Genomic DNA, 19,472 nt, shown 5'->3' on the forward strand with positions numbered 1-19,472 from the left:
TCCTGAAGTGTCCAAAAGGTAATTTAATTTGCATTCTCCCAGTGGTTCATTATCAACTATAAGAGTATGTGTTTGCATCTAGGTAATAGAACAATTAAAACAAAAACCATTTTTTCATTAATTGGAAGCTTTAGAAGTTTTCAGACCAAGAATACAACAACTGAAGAGAACACACAAATTCAAGCAAGTGCTATTCTACTCTTGCTATGGATTCCTTAAACAACAAAAATGCTCTACAGACAGGGTGTTTTTAATCATGTGCTATGAGAACATACAATATTATTATTTAGCATATTAAGTTATTGAAGGAGTACAAAGTTTCTGCAGGTACAGACTTTAAGATGAACCAAAAATAACTCTCATTTAGATGTTGTTTACAAGTTGCCAGTTCTCTCACTGCAGGTCATTACTTTTTACTGGAAGACAGAGTGATTCCTACATACTCACTTTGTGCTGGAGCATTCCCAGGCTAAATAACAGTGTACAGGAAAGATTACAAGTACAGAAAATGCAAATTCACAAGATAACTTACACATATTCAAGCATATGCCACCCTGTACTTTACTCTGAGTGTAAGCTATGGGATTCAGAACTAAAGACCTGTTGTGGAAACACTGGCCCTAAAAATCTACTCTATGGGTATTTCGTAAAACAGCTTCTTCAGAATAGATTTGTAAAAATTTAAAATGAAATAATCCATGGTACCATTAAAAAAGCGAATTAGGAAAGAGGTAAGTGCTCTCTTACTTTTATTGTGAGAAAACATTAACAACCATAAGCCTTACTATTTCAGAGTATTTCAAAATTTTATTAAGGATACTGATGAGTATGTTCAAAAACTATACTTCTCTGGAGCTTGTCATCCAGAGAGAGGGCAAAGCAATTTATTCCAGGATGGAATCACTATCCTCTCCTCCTCTCCCTGGTGGAAATTAACAGCTGGATAATATGTCAATTGCCAAGAACACAGAACAAAATGCATATTACATCCAACTGTAAAAGCAGAAGAACTATATAAACAGGTAAGAATAATGTCTGCCATCCTAAAACACCATCACAGTTAACCTCTCAAGTATCCTAAATAAACAAGAGTAAGAACACAAGATTTCAAATTTCATTTTCACATTAGACAACAGTTTAGAACCAGTACTATAAGCATCACTAAGTAGGAAGGCTAAATTATTTCACGTAGTCTTCTAACATATAACTTTATAAAGCAATTAAGTAGATATTGTGTGAAATACACACAGGGCTGTGTATTTAATTGTTATTAAATAACAGCATTCCTATAGCATTCTAACTCTACAATTGTTTATTAATACTGTAATATCTGTTATCTAGCTTCATAACCATCAAAGCTGGTTTTCCTCCTTCAGCAAAACTAGGATGGATCTGGCCTACCTTCTCTTTGTCAAAAAAATATTTGCAATGTCAGGCAAGTTTACATCTTTATAGCAGAAGCAAGACTGGAGAACAGGGCAGAGAGAATTTACTTTTTCTAAACTAATATTTATGTAATTAATTTTTTGTAAAGAGCTAGAAAATGTTCCCACAGTTGGTTGCGATTTTTTGGAGCTGTGTTTCTTTAAGGCAGAACTCAAAACCTTCTAAGGGGATTCGAAGTCTCCAAACAGATGTTTCAGGGTCTCATTACTTCCTCCCCACCTTGTTTGCTTTTATAAAGCAGAACTGATTAGCATGGGTTGCTAGTGTCTGCTGCTCAGCATGCTAAGTCACTAAACATTTTGGGAAAGTCTTCTATTGGGATGGTGTATGTCAATTCCATTTGAAATGTATTTTCTGCTCTACTTGGTATGGTTGAAAAGCTTATGTGGGAATGTAACAAATATGTAGGGGGGATAAAAATCCCATGCACATGTTTGGGATATAGGAGAAAAAACACACAACACATCCTCCCACCCCACCCCCCAAAAAAAAAAAAAAAAAAAGACAAAAAAAGAGATATATCTGTTTCCGACTCCTATGCCAACTTTCTTAGCATTCTTACATAATTTTTCCTGAGCTGTCCATTTCTCTTTTCTGTATCTATGAATTCAGAAGACTAAAAGTTATATACTCTAAAGTAGGTTTAATGCACCGGGAAATATTTGTAAGGTATGGCATCAGTAACATAGTAATTACATCTACCTGAAAGCCTTTCAGGATCTTGAAATAAATGATCCATAATTAAAGATCTTGTCTTCCACACAGCATTGATTATACAGACTCTACAACTATGATATGGTCAGGCCACCATTCCTTTCAACTTGAACTGAAATTAAACTTCTAGTACTCTAGTAGTCTGCTTGATGAGGTTTCAGAATTTTCTAAGGAAACATGCTATGTGGACCACAGATTTGTAGAGAATGCTATCTTTGTATACACCTAAATATTGCTTAGGTCACAGGCAATCTAAACTGTAAATAGAGATCAAACCTGTAGTTTGTACAACTGCCAAAACAACACAGATGAATATATGTTAACCTATGGGATCTTGTTCTGGCTGTATGGCTTACCAGGAATTGCAAACAGGTATTTAAGAAACACAGCTTCTCTTCCCATTCTAAATTTCTAGATAAACAGAAAATCTAGGATAGATCTAAGATGAAAGACAGAAAAGCATTACTTTCTATAACGGTTTTGCCAACATGTGGAAAAGTCAAATGTAGAGTACTGAATGACTTGACTGAGAATGAGAAATACATTATATTATTGGGTTGTCCAATGGATTGGAATTGACTGGAATCCCTTATAATACAATAGATTCCCCATGAAATTAGTTCACCCGAATTCAATTTCTGCAGAAATTTTTACAAAGCCAAGACAGCTTCACTATAAAAGCCAAAGACTGAAGGAAACAGAGACCAAACTCTCCCCTCCCTCCAAGCAGTGGGCTCTGCAGACCAAGGTCACAAACACTGGCATGCCAGTAAGTAGTTCTAAGCATCCCTTCCTTCTTCCCTACTCCACTTCCAACTGCTGCATCCTCACTAGATCAGCCATGAAAAAACACCACTTTTTGCAAAGGCTAAAATTGCTTAATGTACTGTAGAAGTATTCATTCATCTCTACAAATACATATGCACGCCTTGAGGAACATGAGCAGTATCTGTAAGACAGAAGAAAAAGTTTAGTAACTTTGTTTCTTCCTTGTAACTGTAGATGGTATGGGAAATTTTGTGTTCCTTCAAACAAGTAAGCAAGCATCCAAATGAAGAGTTCAATTCCACTTGTTTTCAGTTCAGGATTTTGTTCAAGTGGACTACGAAGAAACTAAACTGACAATACTCAGCACATACTGATACAGGCAAGAGGTTAGGATGGAAACATTTGCAGTTATTTTCATAGGAGGCAACAGGCAGCACCACACAGCCATAGGGTAGCCTACTCACAGAAAGTAACATTTATTTAGGTAAGGTGTTATTTTCCTTAGAAATAAACACACTTGGGGGCCTAGCATCTCTTTATAAGCTCTTTACAAGCCAGCATAGAATCAGGTTACAGAGCCCATTCATATAATGTTTATAAGTTCTAGTGTTAATGCCACTAATGGTGCTCCAGTGTAGAGTGCAAGTCAGATCAATGTAAATCTTTTGATTAGTTTGTGAAAAGAAAAACACTGGGCATGAGGCAAGGAAAGGAATACTTTCTGTAACATTTAGATCAAGGGGAAAACAGCTCATGAAAGGAACCTTCTAGCCTCCTGTTTTTTCACAGCCCACGATTTGGTGGGAGTTGGTAAAGTTAGCAAAAGGGGAAAAACAAGATTCGCAAAAGTGTAGTAAAAGTTAACTGCCCATAAACCACCACTTCACTCAGCTTTTAGGTCAGGCGCCATGATGCTGTAAGATTTTGCCCCACTGCAGGAGCTCAGCATTTCCAAAATGCCTTGAAAAGGTTTACGAGGCCTTGAAATACAACCATTTTCACCCTGGCTGCCGTGACTCAAATGCTTTCCCTTCTCAACGGCTCTTGGTGTTCCTGGTTTTTACTCCCTGACCAGCTGGGTTCAGGAAGTCTGGTTGAAGAAAAGAGAGTAGCCTAGCTGCTGCAGCAGCACTGGCCTGGAAGCTTAGTGATCTTACTTGTAATCCTGGTTCTGTTACTTGTTTACAGATAAATGCTTGACATAAATTAATTTGGCTTCTTGCTTCTAGTTCAGCCTCTCAGCAGTATGTGTAATATTCAACTCACAGAGATATTATGAGACTTAAGCATTCTAGACCTTTCAGATTCTGAGGTGAATAGAAGAACAGAATAAATTTAACTTTATCCTCTCATTATTTGTAAAAAGAAACCTTAAATTAATAAAACTAATATTTATCTAGCCAATGCTACTAAAGTAACTGCCTGTGGCAACCCTTTGCTAAAATACCTACCTTCAGCAGAGATATAAAAGATCTCACAAGAAATACCTACAGCTCTGCTGTGCATTTAACAGTTCTGGATGTGGAAGTTCATCCACTAAGACCTTCAGGCCCTTAAGTTACATGGGATACTGTAAAATAATCAAATGTTTTATAAGTTACTGAGACTTAACAAGTTCTTGCCCATCAAGCAAGCTACTACAATTGGTCATAGGCACCCCTCCCCCAAGCTCTTTCAGTAAGATTAGACAGGCCACTGAGGTTCAAGATAAACTGAATTATTGTATATTTGCCCCATATTAAAGATGCAGATGAGGGTAGCTGATGATATCTAATAATCAGATAGCAAGCTTGAGTTCTCAAGCTCCCTATCCCTCCCCCCAAGGTAAAATGGAACTGAAGACAGAGCATAAGTTCCTCCTTTGGAGAAACAAGCATTTTATAAAAAGTTTCCCAATACAAATTTTGGGTTCAGACTGAGGAACCTATAACCTCAAATTCCCACATTTTTCTGCCTATGAACTGTAATCTGCCCCCTCTTTCTTGACTGCTTTACTGTTTCTACAGCTGGTTCCCTGTTCCAACAACTTCCTTGCCGATCACACATAACACTTTTAGTATGTAGTTCTTCATCAAAGGTGATACCAGAGGGGTCAGCTAAAACCAGTGCCATCTTTGTTTCTTTACACAGGCTTACAAGAAGTCCTCAGAAGACTTTATACTGTTAAGAATTAGACAGCAATTTGTTCTAGCAGGTAATTTATTTCTAGAAAGCAGTGAGAATTTGGGTTAAAAAAAAAATGTGCTTATTGCTAAGAGACCTGAACCAAATAACACAATCAAGTTCAATCCACCTAAAGCTGGCTAGCTCAATTTTCTCTCTGTAATCAGTGGGGGAAAAAAAACAGGGTAATTCAGAGGGAAATCTAGAGCTCTGGTACCTTAAAATACCTCCTGAACAATGTGTTCTCCTCTCATTAAGGGAGCAGAGAGTACAGAGTAAGTGACTAGCTGTGGGCCATGATCCTTCTTCCTCTTAAAGCCTTATATTCAAAAATGTTCTGAGGGCCCTCTCATTTTCCCAGAGAGGCATGAAGATTTGAAATGAGAACAAACAAGAATGTAGGCTACATTTTTCAAAAATAATGCATGTGTTTCAGGCTATGGAAAAATATAAGACAGTCATGCTCTGAAAAGTTGTCTCACTTTTGGGGTGCCACTACAATTACCCAAAACTGGAGGTCACCTCTTTATAAACTGCAATTTGAAAGTAAAAATTAGATTCTTGTTCCCATACATACACTACTATGTAGGAACATGAAGAGGTAATCCATTAAAGCAATGGAATACTGGTAAAATCATGTTAACTTGCCAAAACCTAAAAAGTTTTCTGAATTATTCTCATGTTTTATAGAAGAAGATCAGATTAAAAGCACCTTTCAAATTTGACCTAGGCTGGTTGTGTTGTGTCTGTTTGTCAACAAGGACCTATCCAAGAAAAGCAGTAGTGTAGGCATTGTATAAGGACTGCTCGTAAGATCAGCATGACACTTGTAAAGCTAAAAAATGGGAGTAACAAGGAATTGAACTTTTGGAAGTGTCTGATCACTTCTGATAAAGACTAATCCAGAATTCAACACTGGGTTTTCCCAAAGCTCCAACCAGACGTTTCTCTACAAGGAAAAAGAGAAACGAGCAGTAGAACAAGGCAAGGCACATATAGTCGTATCCAGTTATCTAAGGTTTGCTTCTAATGGAACATGACAATGTCCTTCTAATATTGTTTCTGAATTTTCATTCCATCTTTCAACTCTTATTTCTGAGCTATGCATGATTCCCAAGTAAAGCCCTAAAAATATTCAATTCCGCTATTTAACTTATGCAACTTATATGAGTGGCCTACAGAGGAATATTCCTTAATTAAAAGGCACTTCCACAGGATGAGCAAGCAAAACAATTTGTATCATTACAGTCCTATATTTTAAGAAAGAGATTCTAGATAGACATTTTGTGGTGCTGGTTTTTATTGTAGTTCAGTCCCAAAAAATATCTCTTCAAAAGTAAAGCAGTAGGTGGATTTAATCACCTGGATTAACATTCTCCACTGTAGTAATTTCAGCCATGAGACAAGGACATTTGCCTACTTCAGAAACAACAGTGAAAACTAAGTCTTTCCACTATCCAAATTTCTTTTCTTTTTCTTTTTGAAGATGCCAATTCACAAGGGGACAGAGGTCAGAGTTCAAAACACTAGTCTTACCATTCGGATACCAGCCACTTGGGAGTAACTCACTTCTACTGGCTCTCATTTTATTGCTGTAAACTACTTGACAAATGCTGACTCATAAGAGCTAAGGGTAAAGGAAAATGTTAGTGCAAGCTCAGATATTAATCTTAAGCTTCTTGCACTGCAGTACTCCTTAAGCTCTCCTCTTTGGTGCTTTAAAAAGAATCACTTTTATCAATTATAGTAATCCATATGTACACCACCACATACTATGCACGAATGAGAATGGTTCTTTTGCAGCTTGAGTTAACAGTTTGAGTCTTGCTTCCATACTTCAACAAAATTTGGGGGGTTTGGTTCTTTTGGTTTGTTAGGGATTTTTTAAGGTTTTAATCTTCTCTTATGAACAAGAGCCTTATTCTGCTTAGAATCTGGCTCAACTATATGACGCAGAAGCAGTTATTTTCAACAGAACAATTCTCATTCTCTCTTGAAATGGTAACATTTTATAGGGTTTTGAAATCCTGCATTATCTTGACCCTTAAAATACAGATTTCTGCTATTCCTTGTCCTAGTGACAGTAACACAAGACTTGAATAGATAAAAATACCACTTAGTACTAGTGTTCTCCCCTCCCTCCATATATTTCTGCACTTCAAACTTGCTTCTTTGATTAATGAGCATGTCAACTTCACAACTCTGTTGCAGAAGGCAACACTGCGCCAGCCAGGAAACCTGACTTACTGCCCTGGCAGCCTACAAATCCACTGCCAAATTACATTTCACTTATGGTGCCAACAAATAGATACCAGCACTACGAGCAGTAAGGAACCACCCCATTCTCAGCTGTGGCTGGGAATACTGTCGCAAAGCACTGAGACCAAGACAGCAAAGAAGGCAGCAGGATGAGGAAAAAAAGCAAAGTGTCATACTTAAATCTTTAAAAACATGTAATAATGGCTCCCATTTACTGAATTCCCTTTGCTCCCAAAGAGTTTTCAGTTCTGTCTTCATATTTACAGGCAAATGACATGTGTTGACACTGCAGAAATAACACAGCTGTAAGAGTAATATAGATCCTACTCTGGCTTCCAGATAGACATATCTACATAATCATCACTGATAATGATGTAAAGACACAAAAAATACCCCACTCCCTTCCCTTCAGTTTCCAGGAATTTGCAGGGCTCCCTAATTACTCCAACTTCACCAGGCTGTTACTGTGAAGAGGCAGGCACACCTAACCTGAATAGTCAAAATTACTCAGATCTGTATCATCCCTTCTTTTTATGATAAGTTTATCCTCTGTGCAGTCACTGTTAACACAAAACCAGACCGACGGTGAGCTAGGCTTACGCTAGCGTTGATTCAGCAGCAGTCTAGAAAATAACAGAAAACAAATATGTGTATGTAATTTCAGGGAACATTTAACTACTGTATGACCACAAGGTTGGGGGGGTGGGAGGACGTTTTAGCCACATTTCTTGACAAATGATGGACAGCTCCTGAAACTGAAAGCAATAGGTTTCTAGTCCTAGGGGTATTGCCTTCAAATATGTCTGTGTTCTCAGGGTAGATCAGTTTTCCCTGCTGCAGGCATCCTGCTGAGAAGTGAGGTCCCAAGCAAAACACAGGAATCTGACTGCAAGCCTTTGAGGTGGCAGGAGCCAAGGGAGGTTCAAAGACAAGGCTGGCTGGTGGGCAGCACCTCTGAGTATTGCCGAGGTTAGAGGTTAGTAAAGCAGGAGCCACTGGCCAATAAAACAGTGTTTGGAGAGCCCACTCTACAGATAAATTGGGGATCTGTTTACACCTTTCCCAGCTTTCTGAGTTACACACACTGATGCTTCCCACTGTGATCTTGTCCTATGTCCACCAGCATCTCCCCTCCTCAGCAGCTGCCCTGCTCTCTGCTGGTTGGCTTTATAACACAGCGAAAGGATGCTTGGAAACTTTTAATCAGCATCCAGCATCAAAAATAAATAAATAAAAGCACAAATGCTTTTATTTGTGTCAACTGCTGCAACAAGATCTGTCTTGTTTGAGATTTCCCATGACTGCTGTAGTAATGCTGGGAGAATAGAAGCTTAAATTCCCTTGATTAGAGAAGCTAAACACAAAGCAAGCCCAGTGCCAATCACACACATGAAAGGATAGCTTTTTGAAGCAAGGGAAAAGAAAAATCTAGGTAGGGTTACCACCATACTATAGCGGTCAAGAATCAGCACATACCTCAATTTCAGAGCTTAAGCTCTATACCAGGAAGAACTTGCCCTTTTGATGAAGACAGGCTTTGCTCAGTTTCCTGTAAGCTACATAGTTCTATTTTATATAAGCATAAACATACACATACCCACATACACAGAGTTCTCAACATTGGACAGCTTTAACCACAGACATTACTGCCAGCATTGCTTGAATACAGATATATCTTACTGACTTCTATGAGGATAAAAGCTGACAGACTGGCAGTCATGGGGTTTTTTTCCATACCTACAGGAAAAATACAGTTTAGGATATGGTGATGCTTTCTTCCTCCACACATTAAAAATAACTGACTCAAGTTATGTAAAAATACCTCATCCTTCATTACTCAAACTGTGCATGGCTGTCTGATGAAATAGATTAAGTGATTAATAATTGCTGGTTGTGATAATATGTAGTGGTCCCACTGCAGTGGGGCAGGATTGAAAATAATCTTAAATGGACAAAATCAGTGATAGACACCAACAAGTTATTTATTTCTTCTTGGAAATCATCTCAAATAGCATGCTAAAGAAGAATATTATTTACTGCATGAAGTCAAATTTTGTAAAAAAGAGATGTAATCTCAAAGATAAACATTAAAGCTTATTATAGAAGTCCTTGCTACCCCAAAAGAGATGGGAAGTACACCACTGACTAGCATTTGCACATTTGTTCTGTATTAACTTTTTGCTTCACCTGAAGTATTAAAAATGTGAGGAAGGAGTTGCTTTCCCTCTCCCCTCAATACATATATAACATGGCACTTACAATATATGGAATTCCCCTCTCAAGAGATCCCCCGAATCACTGGCTACTAAGCACTGGTAGGCAACAGCTGAGAAACAAAGCAAGTGGTGAGAGGAAGAGCACAGAGCCTGGGCTTGGTGCTGCTAGACTACTGAAGCACTTCAGACTGTTGCTTAACTGGCATCACATGCATACTCAGGCTTAACCTAATCACCAGATTCAGGATCAGGAGAGTTTTTCCCAATGCTTCATCAGGCACCATTGATATTTTTTGTCTTTCTTTGCTACAGTGTTGGAAAACATTTTATGGTAGACTGGTCTGGGTGGGTAGGAACCAAGATAAACTGTTCTGTGGACCCCCTGGGACCAGAACTCCATTACCAGTTGAGTCTGGTTGCAGGTAACTATTTCTTAAACTTAACCATAATCTAACAACTTCTATTCATGATTCCCTACTCCACTATTAGTATCCTGGAATACACACACCTTCTATAATCCTCCTCTGCAGAGCATCTGTACAGAATTGAGCCACCAGTACAGAAATGTATTCAAAGACAGCTAATGCCAGTTGCCATTTTCATTTCTAAAGAACACTGAAACTTGTCAGCTAATGGAAAAATAAGGGGGGGAAAAAAAAAAAAAAAAAGCAGAGGGGAAAGGAAGGAGCCAACCCCCAGATACAAGTTACACTGTTTGCAAGCCAAAGGGCGTTGTAGTATATTCCCAGCACAGCCCATTTTTTCCATTTGTAGCAGATACATAATTTTCCTATATACAGGCATCTAAGAAACTGCTATATATCTGCACAATTTACAGACAAAGATTAAAGGAAAAGATATCTAAAGATTATATGGCAGCAGATGGTTTCTCTAGAACATGTCAAAGCTTTGTAACTTAAAAACCAAACATTCCTACTGTGTTGTAAGATACATTTGATTTAATCATTAAAACAGGATCCAGGACTTCTAAATTCCATTACTAATATTATAATTGGACCTTGTACAAGTTATTTATGCTTCTATCCACACATCAGTAAAATGGATACAAGACCAAAGTGTATTTACTACTACTATTTAATATACTCACATGCAAATTACTACAGCAATGCAGTGTATTTATACTACATAGATAAATGCTAAAGTTCGTAACACTTCCAATAATTAAGGGTTAAGTGAAGCAAGTGAATTTGATAAAGAAATGTGATGTGGTACAGACTAAGTAGCAGCAGAGGGAGAGCACAGGGTAACAAAGAATGAGTGGAACACCAGGAGAGATGCTTAATCATCCATTTATCTACAGCTAACTGCTTCATGTGCATGACAGAACATTTTCAAATATTCTTTCTAAAAGGAAGTATGTGCTTTTCCAATTTTTGGATCATCTGGGTTTATCTGTAGTCCATCCAAGCTGTGTATAGCAATCTGCAAAGGGTAAGTACCCAAAGTTCACTTTGAAACAACATACAGACTCTTGAAATACAGATTCTTAAAATCTAATCTTAAGAACAAAAAAAATAATAGTCTTAAAATAGCATAATTTCCCCCTTACAGTTGAAGTTTAACCTTTTGTTGTTTAGAGACTGCAAACCTAGATACAAAGGCAGCAAAACCGCATCCTATTAAAATTATTCATTGTGGTGCTGGTTGCTCTCAAATTTCTGAGCTCTTTCCCAGAGATGCCATGAAGACCACTCTGTAATACAACAAGCATGAAAACAGTTTTATTCATTCTAGAAAGCAACAGGGCAGGACAGACAACAGGAAAAAAAGAAATCTAGGGTAAGTATACTCTCCACACGAAATGTAGAAGGGAGGGGGGAGCAATGAAATTCACATATATAAATGCCAAGGATTCTACAACTCCCCTGGTGATCCTGGCAGTAAGCCAGGAAAAAGTTTTCTCTTTCCTTTGCTGTTTGCAGCAACAAATCTTTTCTCTGGGGGAGGGGTGAGAGGGCTGGAACTAACTTCACTGCATCTGATAAGATGGCAAATTGTCCAGGCCTGACATTTATGGGGGACCCAGAGCTCCACTGAAGCACTCTGGGAGGATTAAAGCAGGGTTAGCCTCCCCAGTCACACTCCTTAAAATGCTACAAACAGCAGACAGATGAAAGTTCATTTAAATTTGACGATGATGAGTCTAAAGAACCCGAGACAGAAGCTGTCCCCTGGCAGGGAAAGAACTGCAGCTCAAAGTTGATTATTCTCATTGAAAGGACTTGTAAAAATCAAACTATGCTCAAAGAGCTTCCAGTGTCCAGACATTGAAATGAAGTTCTGTTTAATTGGCTAACAAGAACTAAATCCCATCTCCTTTATGTGAGCTGCACCACCCACTGGAACTCCACCACCCATTTGCTTTAACTCTATCCAGGACTGTTTCACTGTACGAATGGGATGTTTCACACACCGGCAGTGATTGCCTGGAGCCAGCAGAAAGGCTCATATAGCTGTCAGCAAGCTGATAAGAGCTGAAATTACTCTACAGAGCCCTCTTTAAAGAAGAGCCAAAGAAGCACATTAAATGAAATGGAGGAGGGGTCTGAAAAGCCAGCCACTCATGTTGTTTTAACGTGGCACTAAAACAAGTCATTGATTTATGCATGTGTCTTCAGCTCTGTTTGACCCAGAGTCTGAACTTTTCTTCAGGTCAGGGCTGAGGCACATGGGATGTGCACTAGAAAAACCCTAATAGCTTGTCCAGGTATTCCGACTGTGGGAACAAACACTGAAAACTACACATTTTCTATCCACATTTTTCAAACTGAATTTACATCCCTTTTTTAATTGTCCACACGGGCTGAAAAGATTGTGTTGTGATTATCTGAAACTTCCATAAAAATCAAGAACGTTGCATGGCCACTAGTTGAGACAGTATCTTGTGGGGCTTCAGGAAAGTGAATTATCCATTCATACAAAGAAAGAGACTATATATCACTGTCATTATTCTCTCACTGAAGTGTTTGGCAGCCAGTAAAGTTCAGATGCATTTCAAAAACCACCGATGATCTGACAAGGTTATCCACAACATATTTTAATACCTGAGTCCTGAAGCTGCATCACTGCAACCACACCAGCTCTAACCAAATAGTCTTCTGCTCCTCTATTCTGCCTCTGACAATGGTCTGCAGCAGGTAACTCAGGAACCCCCTGACCAGACACAGCACACCACCTTCCCCAAAGTACCCTCTGGCCTCCACAACTACCTCAGGAACTTCCTAAGCCACACGGTATACCTTTGCATTCACCTCTGACAGATTTTTCCTCTCTGGATTTCTTCATTCACCCTTTACACCAATAAAAACCCTTCACCCGCACAAAACGCTGAAGCAGTGAGTCACACGGACTACCTAGTAGTTCTGGGAAAAAAACATCTCCTTTTTAATTTATTTTTAGACAAGATTTCCAATAATACAACCCCTAGGGAACATCAAATTAAATTGCATCAAACAATGCTGTCATGCCCATTCACTTTCCTCAAGACCTTCTTATTTCATAGTTCTGTATTATAAATTTTGCTCCTCATCTTATCCCCACTCATTTATCTTCAAGATCATTAGTGTTTAATCACTCTTCTCTTGAAACCTCTGATCACCCTTGTTCCATTATATCCTTTTTAAGATAGGAAAACTATAGCTATGAACTGTATTCAGTGTGCAGAGGTACAACAGATTTATGCAGTTGCATAGTATTTTCCATTTTGTTCTCAACCCCATTCTCTAAAAATTCTTTATATTACTTTTTTTGACCACAACTGACCAGGAAACTTCTATTTTCACATAACTATTTATTACAGCTCTAAGAACTCTTTTCCAAGTGACTGCAGCTAGCTGACAGGCCATCACTGCCTATGAGAGGACTGTTTTTTCCTTTCACATATCCCCTTTCTCTAATCTGTAGTGAATTTTGTTTGTCATTTTATCATTTGGTCATGCTAGACCTAAATTTCTTTGTCCTAAGATGTGCCAGTTCCAAATAAAACCCTTCCCAAAGCAGAATCATTCATAATGGGTAGCTGCAAGTGGTTTTTCTATTACTGTTAGCTTGAGCTGCAAATTTTCCCTTTAAGGTCATCTTCTTCTGGGGCGCTCATCTTCTACACATTTTATGGAATTTATCATCTCCAAGATCTCCACCTTTCTGTAAGTTTGGTTGAAACCGGACAATAACAGAAATTAAGAGAAATCAGCATGCATATTCTATGTGATCAGACCCTTGTTTCCCTAGGAAACCAGGATAAAAAGAATTCCTGCACTCAAGAACACTAGCTCTTCATTCTTATCCCATTACAGCTCACAGTCATCCAGTCTTCCAGACTAGATATTAATTCAAAATTTTTATTTTTGGGAGGTGAGAAGGGTTAGAAATTGAAAAGGAACAAGCACACAAAGCCTTTTTTTGAAAATAAACTCCTCACCTAAAAATCCATTCAGTGAGAAAGAATGCCTAAATAAACAGAGAAATAACTCTTCTATTCCCCTTCTGATCCTACGCCTTAATGAGATTGTGTTAAGACTTCTGAGTTGTTATTTAGTGAGGAAAAGCATTTACAAACGTCTGTATATTCAGATAGATTCATCTCATGAAAAGAAAGAAAAAAAGGCACAGGGGATCAGATGTAAGTTGTGGAAAACTTTTATGCAAGTTAAAGACATTTATGTATCTACTACAGTGGTGAAATGTGTTTCTAGAGATCAGTGAGCTTTCAAAGCAAAATGCTAGAAAAAAAACTCTGTCGGGAGGAAAACTATACAAGGCATGGAATAAACAGATATCCACAAACTTTTGTTTTGCTTTTTTCCTTTACCTGTTTCACTCTTCTTCAGGAGCAAGAGGGAATTTCAAATGTCACTCTCTATCGTACACGTTTATTTTCTTCTATTTCTTGCCCCCCCCCTTCTACAGCTTCGCTGTTATCTGGGTGTTGGTTTGTGGTGCAGAGAAAATGAAAGCATAAGGACGCAGCATAAAGTCTGCTGGTTCAGTAGCTGTGCAGCTGAGCTGCTTATTGACTTGCCTCTGGGTACTTCAGTCAGTGTTTCAGACTCCATATGGAACTATTTGTGAGAGGGGGATGGTTCAAGGAAGCTTCAAAGAAAATGAGAATGACAACAGTACTGTAGAAAACAGACAAGACAGCAATCCCAGAGATGCAGAAGTTTCATCCAGACTGCTATTAATTTTAGCAGCTCAAGTAGCAGAGGCTCTTTTTGATGGTCAATCTGTTGGAGTTTATAAGAGCTATCATATGCTAGTCTCCAGTTCTCATGGACACAGGCAGTACATGTAGTACTGAAAAGATGTCATATTTTTTTCACAACAGTGTAGGCTAGGCTATGAGCACAGAAACTATTCCTTTTCTGATGAGAGACAGGAAACTGAACCAGGAATTGCTGACGGCAAAAAGGCCTGCAAGTTTGACCGATAAAAGCCTAAGTTAATATGGCTAATCACCAGAGATCTCAGCACAATCAGGTGTAATGCAGGACAGTAGACATTAAATCTGCTTTCCCACACTCCAGCTCTGCTCTAACCAGTAAGGCTCTATCCTGGTTTATACCATGTACTGTCTGACAAAACAGTTGACCAAAACAAAGTTGTATTTTAGGAAGTCACAGCCCAGGTCATACCAGCTGTAGATCCAAGAAGATGGTGACTCAAACCTTAAGCACCTGCATTTCATCTTCTTCATGACAGTATTGTATGATGATCACAATCAGTGTACAAACTATAAGAAAATATTTTCAAATACGGGTTCTTACATATTTTAAATGTAGTGACTTCTCTTTAAGAGACTTCCTCTCTTCTCCAGCAGACGTACAACTAGAAGGACTTTCAGAAACAAAGCAAAAATTAAGCATAGAGAAAAGTTTACTCATTAAAAGCAGACAAGCTATTTCAACTTGAAAAAAAAAGTTACATATACATGTGTCTATATATATAAAAACCTTGATTCATGATCTCCAGAGAATCAACTGTGATAATATACTGCAAAAAGAGTACCTAATCAACAAAGAAAACTGTCAAGCTAACATTTACAATAAAATTTATTTTAATTGTGAGGTTTTCCAACTAAGGATAAGAATCCTGTCGTAACCAAGACAATCACTGAAACCAAAGTAGTTGGACCACAAGGCTCCAATCCCACAAAGGTTATCAGACGCAGGAAGTCTGAAGACTATGATGAATGCATGTTTCAACCTACTAAAAACCAGGAGAAATTTAGAGCAAGTGTTTGTTCTGTTTGGCTAAAAAGAGGATGATCTCAACCATATTCATGTCAGAACATGTCAACTGGTTTCTTAATTTACTGACAAAATATGTTAATTAGCAGGTACTGGCAAAGCATGTTTCACAAGTCTGTATCAAAAACATTGTTTCCCCTAGTGGAATTTTATGTGCCACAAAACCAGTTTTTGACATAAAACCTAAACACATACTAACTGCAAAGGAAACTGAGATGTAAAAGTATTTTCATACCAATTTTAAAAAAGCTCTTTGCAAAGATCACTTTTTCCTCATTTTAACACCAGTTATAGACCAATCTTTCTGTAGCTGTTATATCAAATTCCAAGAAATAACATGATCATTCTGATCTAACTATCTTTGTTTCCATTGAAAGGGAATGAAAGGGCTCAAATAAATTAATTTCTAACAATTAAGACTAAACTGTGATGTATGAAAACTTTGCTTGTGTTTTGCTTCATTTGTTTCGCAAGGACTCCTGACTCCTCAACTGTTTCCTTAGGTCTCTTTGTCTGTTTAGGTAAGATTGAAACACCCATTAGGCTCCCTACAAAAATCACAGATAGCAGACTCAAGGGCTTCAGTGGACACTTGGGCAACTCCTAGAACAAGATAAGGGGGACTCTAACAAAGAGACACGGAGACCCTGTTATAGAAAAACTGATTTTGCTGACTTAGGAGACAGACACCTGGACTTTACTTCACAGCACACACTCTGGAAAGTGGGTCAACTAACAAACACTGTGAAGACGACTACTTACTTCCTCCCCCGACCACCAAAGACCCTCACCTTATTTTCACTACGCATGCTCAGATTATACCCATGAATTCCACGAACTCATTATCATAAGACACCCCTTTCTAGGACAACTAATGCATAAGTATGATTTGTATGTGAACTGCTTCCCTTACTAATTCTTGTGAGCCCTTATGGTGAAGATTCCCCAGGGCGACTCCAGCGCTGCCAATAAAAGAATACCCGTGTAACAGTTATATTGGATTCTGACTGCTGAGTTAATTTTTTGTTTCTCCATCTAGTTAAGAGCAATGCTCAGTGCAAGCTAGAAAAGACTGGAAAAAACCAAACATACCACAAGATCAGTTTCAGTCAGTCATCTTCCACTTGACAAAAAAGAAGCATCAAAATATTGCATATTAAGCATTATTATTATTATCACTTGAAGCAGGAAAAGGAAGTGCTTTAAATATTATTGATAAATACGGGTTACTTGCAAAAATCAGAGTATTTTGAAGCTTTTGTTGCCCTTCCATGGCTAAGCAGAACAAACAACTGCTATAGATCACATCTGAAGCCACGTATAAATCACTCCAGTTCATTTGCAGATTCATTCTATAAATGGGTATTAGCTGAGTTCATTTTAGTAGTTCCTTGCCTGAGAAAAAAAATAGAGCACTTATGACAAATTCACTTTGCTTCTGAACTACCCTTAGCACCAGCCTCTTCAAAAGGTTTGTTCCAACTTCAAAATCTCCCTTCTCCTATAATCACTTTAGCTTTATTTTATGAATCTTTATTCATTAATTCCTGCATGATGTCGCTGAATGGAAGATGATGAAAAAAACTGAGAAGTCATTTTTGGCTAGCCATAAAGTCTTACAACACTTTCTCAAACCATTTAAATCGAAAGATAACAAGTGTGCAACTGCTCCCTACTGTGAGAGTCACGAGGAGAAGGAAACAAAAATCTGTAGCACAAGTGGATCATTACTGCATATTTATCAATGAGGAACAGCAATCAGGTTACTGGTATTCCACACAATAACCACTCACTAAGTACTTTTTCACCATATCCATAGCTGCACAGTAGAACTAAGTATCAACAAGGGAATTTCACAGATGCTTACCAGGACTTTACCCTATAAGTAAGGCTGATGGGACATGAACTGCATGGATAACATGTTTAAATATTCTCAATATGCAAACAGAAACAAATTCACAAAGACAAGAGAAAGACAGACCTTGTAATTTCATCTTAATACTCCTTCTACCAAAACACACAACTATAACCTCAACAAAAACATGAAGATGTGAGAGGAAGCTTTGGAAAAACATACTTCCAACCTGCAATCATTAAAATCACAGTCTGCAATATGGTCTGTGATGCTTTGGACCTAATGACAGTGACTACTGCAAAACATCTCTAATACAAAAAAAATAATTCCAGACAGACTAGAATTGCATTCTGGGTGATAAAATATCTTCCATTTTAACTTAATTCTACAAAGTTATAGATAATACAGACAACTTACAGATCATCTGAATTAAGGTGCTTTTTGCTGTTTTGTTTCATTGTGAATGTCTGTGGGGGTTTTATTTGGGTTTGTGTGTCGTTTTGTTCAGGTTTTTTGGGGTTTTTTTTGTCAAGTGCATTCTCTGTAGAAGGAGCAACACTATCCTGAAATTATTTTTTAGTTATATTAGTAAAATTGACATGAAGAAAATCAGTGTAACAGACTATTAACGTCAGTTTTAAAGCTTTCTCAGGCAGAACTCCCTAGTGTTAACATCTCTACGTTAATGTCAGAGAAAAAAAGAAAAGAAAGCAACATCGTGTTTTTAGGAGCTGTAACAGCAAAGCTACTTTTTCACTTGCCATTGCTGGTGGCAACTTGGTGCTGTCAGTGGGCACGGCCAAAACGGTTCATTTGTGCGAAAGGACTAAGAGGAAGGAGACCCCTGATGGCTGATGCCATAGTTGCAGACTGTTCAAGAGTGAGGTGAAACTGGCAACAGAATTCAGGCATGAAAAGAGATTTACTGCTAAATTTGAGTCTCCTTTCTCCACACATATGCAGGATCAATATGCACTGTGCAGCTTTTAGCACTGGCTAGGTAGAAATAACTAGAGAGTTGCAGGCTACACTCCGAAAAACCATTCCTTGGGTCACTTTCTACAAGGACCACACAAAAGATGACTGTCACTAAGGCCGTGTAAAGGAATTTCAGAAATATGCCTTCACAATTCTTGTAGAAATCCGACTACAGAAACCCCATGCATCTTTAAAAGTTACCCAAGATCAGAAAGTGTACTTTTTCACTACGTACCTATCTCTTACTTTTTCTATACCTCAGTACCTCATCAGGAAAAGCAATGATAAACACTATCTCCCTACCGTACAACAATATATGCTCAGGTACAATAAGGTGACAAGGATGAAAGATCCTAGATACAAGTTTACCATACATGTTAACATCTTTTTCGTCAGACATTAAATGTAATCTATATATTCCAACCACAAGAACAACAACATGGTTGAATCCTACTCCCTATTCTGACAACAAAACTCTTCACACCCCCAAAAATACTCACATGGCTAACACGCCTCATCTGTTTAGCTGGCACTTTATGGGAGAGCTCTGGAATTAAAGCAACTGATGATAGTGCCCATAACAGCAAAGCCAATAAAAAACAGGAAATCAGCATCAACTGCAGTGAAGTAGAAGACATTTCCTTTTGACTACATACCCAGCTGACACAGATTTCATTCACAAGTTTGCACAGTTCATGATCTCAGCTCTTCCAGTCCAAGCAAGGAAAATTTCCCTCTCAGAACAATTATCACTTAAAACATTTAAAACATTTTGCACTTAATGCTTCCCTCAGTTTGAGCAAT

General features: G+C 38.1%; 1 protein-coding gene across 1 annotated transcript in view; it reads right to left on the reverse strand.

Annotated features, from left to right (window-relative positions):
• Positions 1-19,472, reverse strand: part of EXT2 (exostosin glycosyltransferase 2) — an 80,954-nt gene that overhangs the window by 45,716 nt on the left and 15,766 nt on the right. The gene's annotated exons all lie outside the window — the stretch shown is intronic.

Source organism: Athene cunicularia (genome assembly GCF_003259725.1).
Source record: "Athene cunicularia isolate RWA chromosome 5 unlocalized genomic scaffold, athCun1 chr5_part1, whole genome shotgun sequence".
Classification (NCBI taxonomy): Eukaryota; Metazoa; Chordata; class Aves; order Strigiformes; family Strigidae; genus Athene; species Athene cunicularia.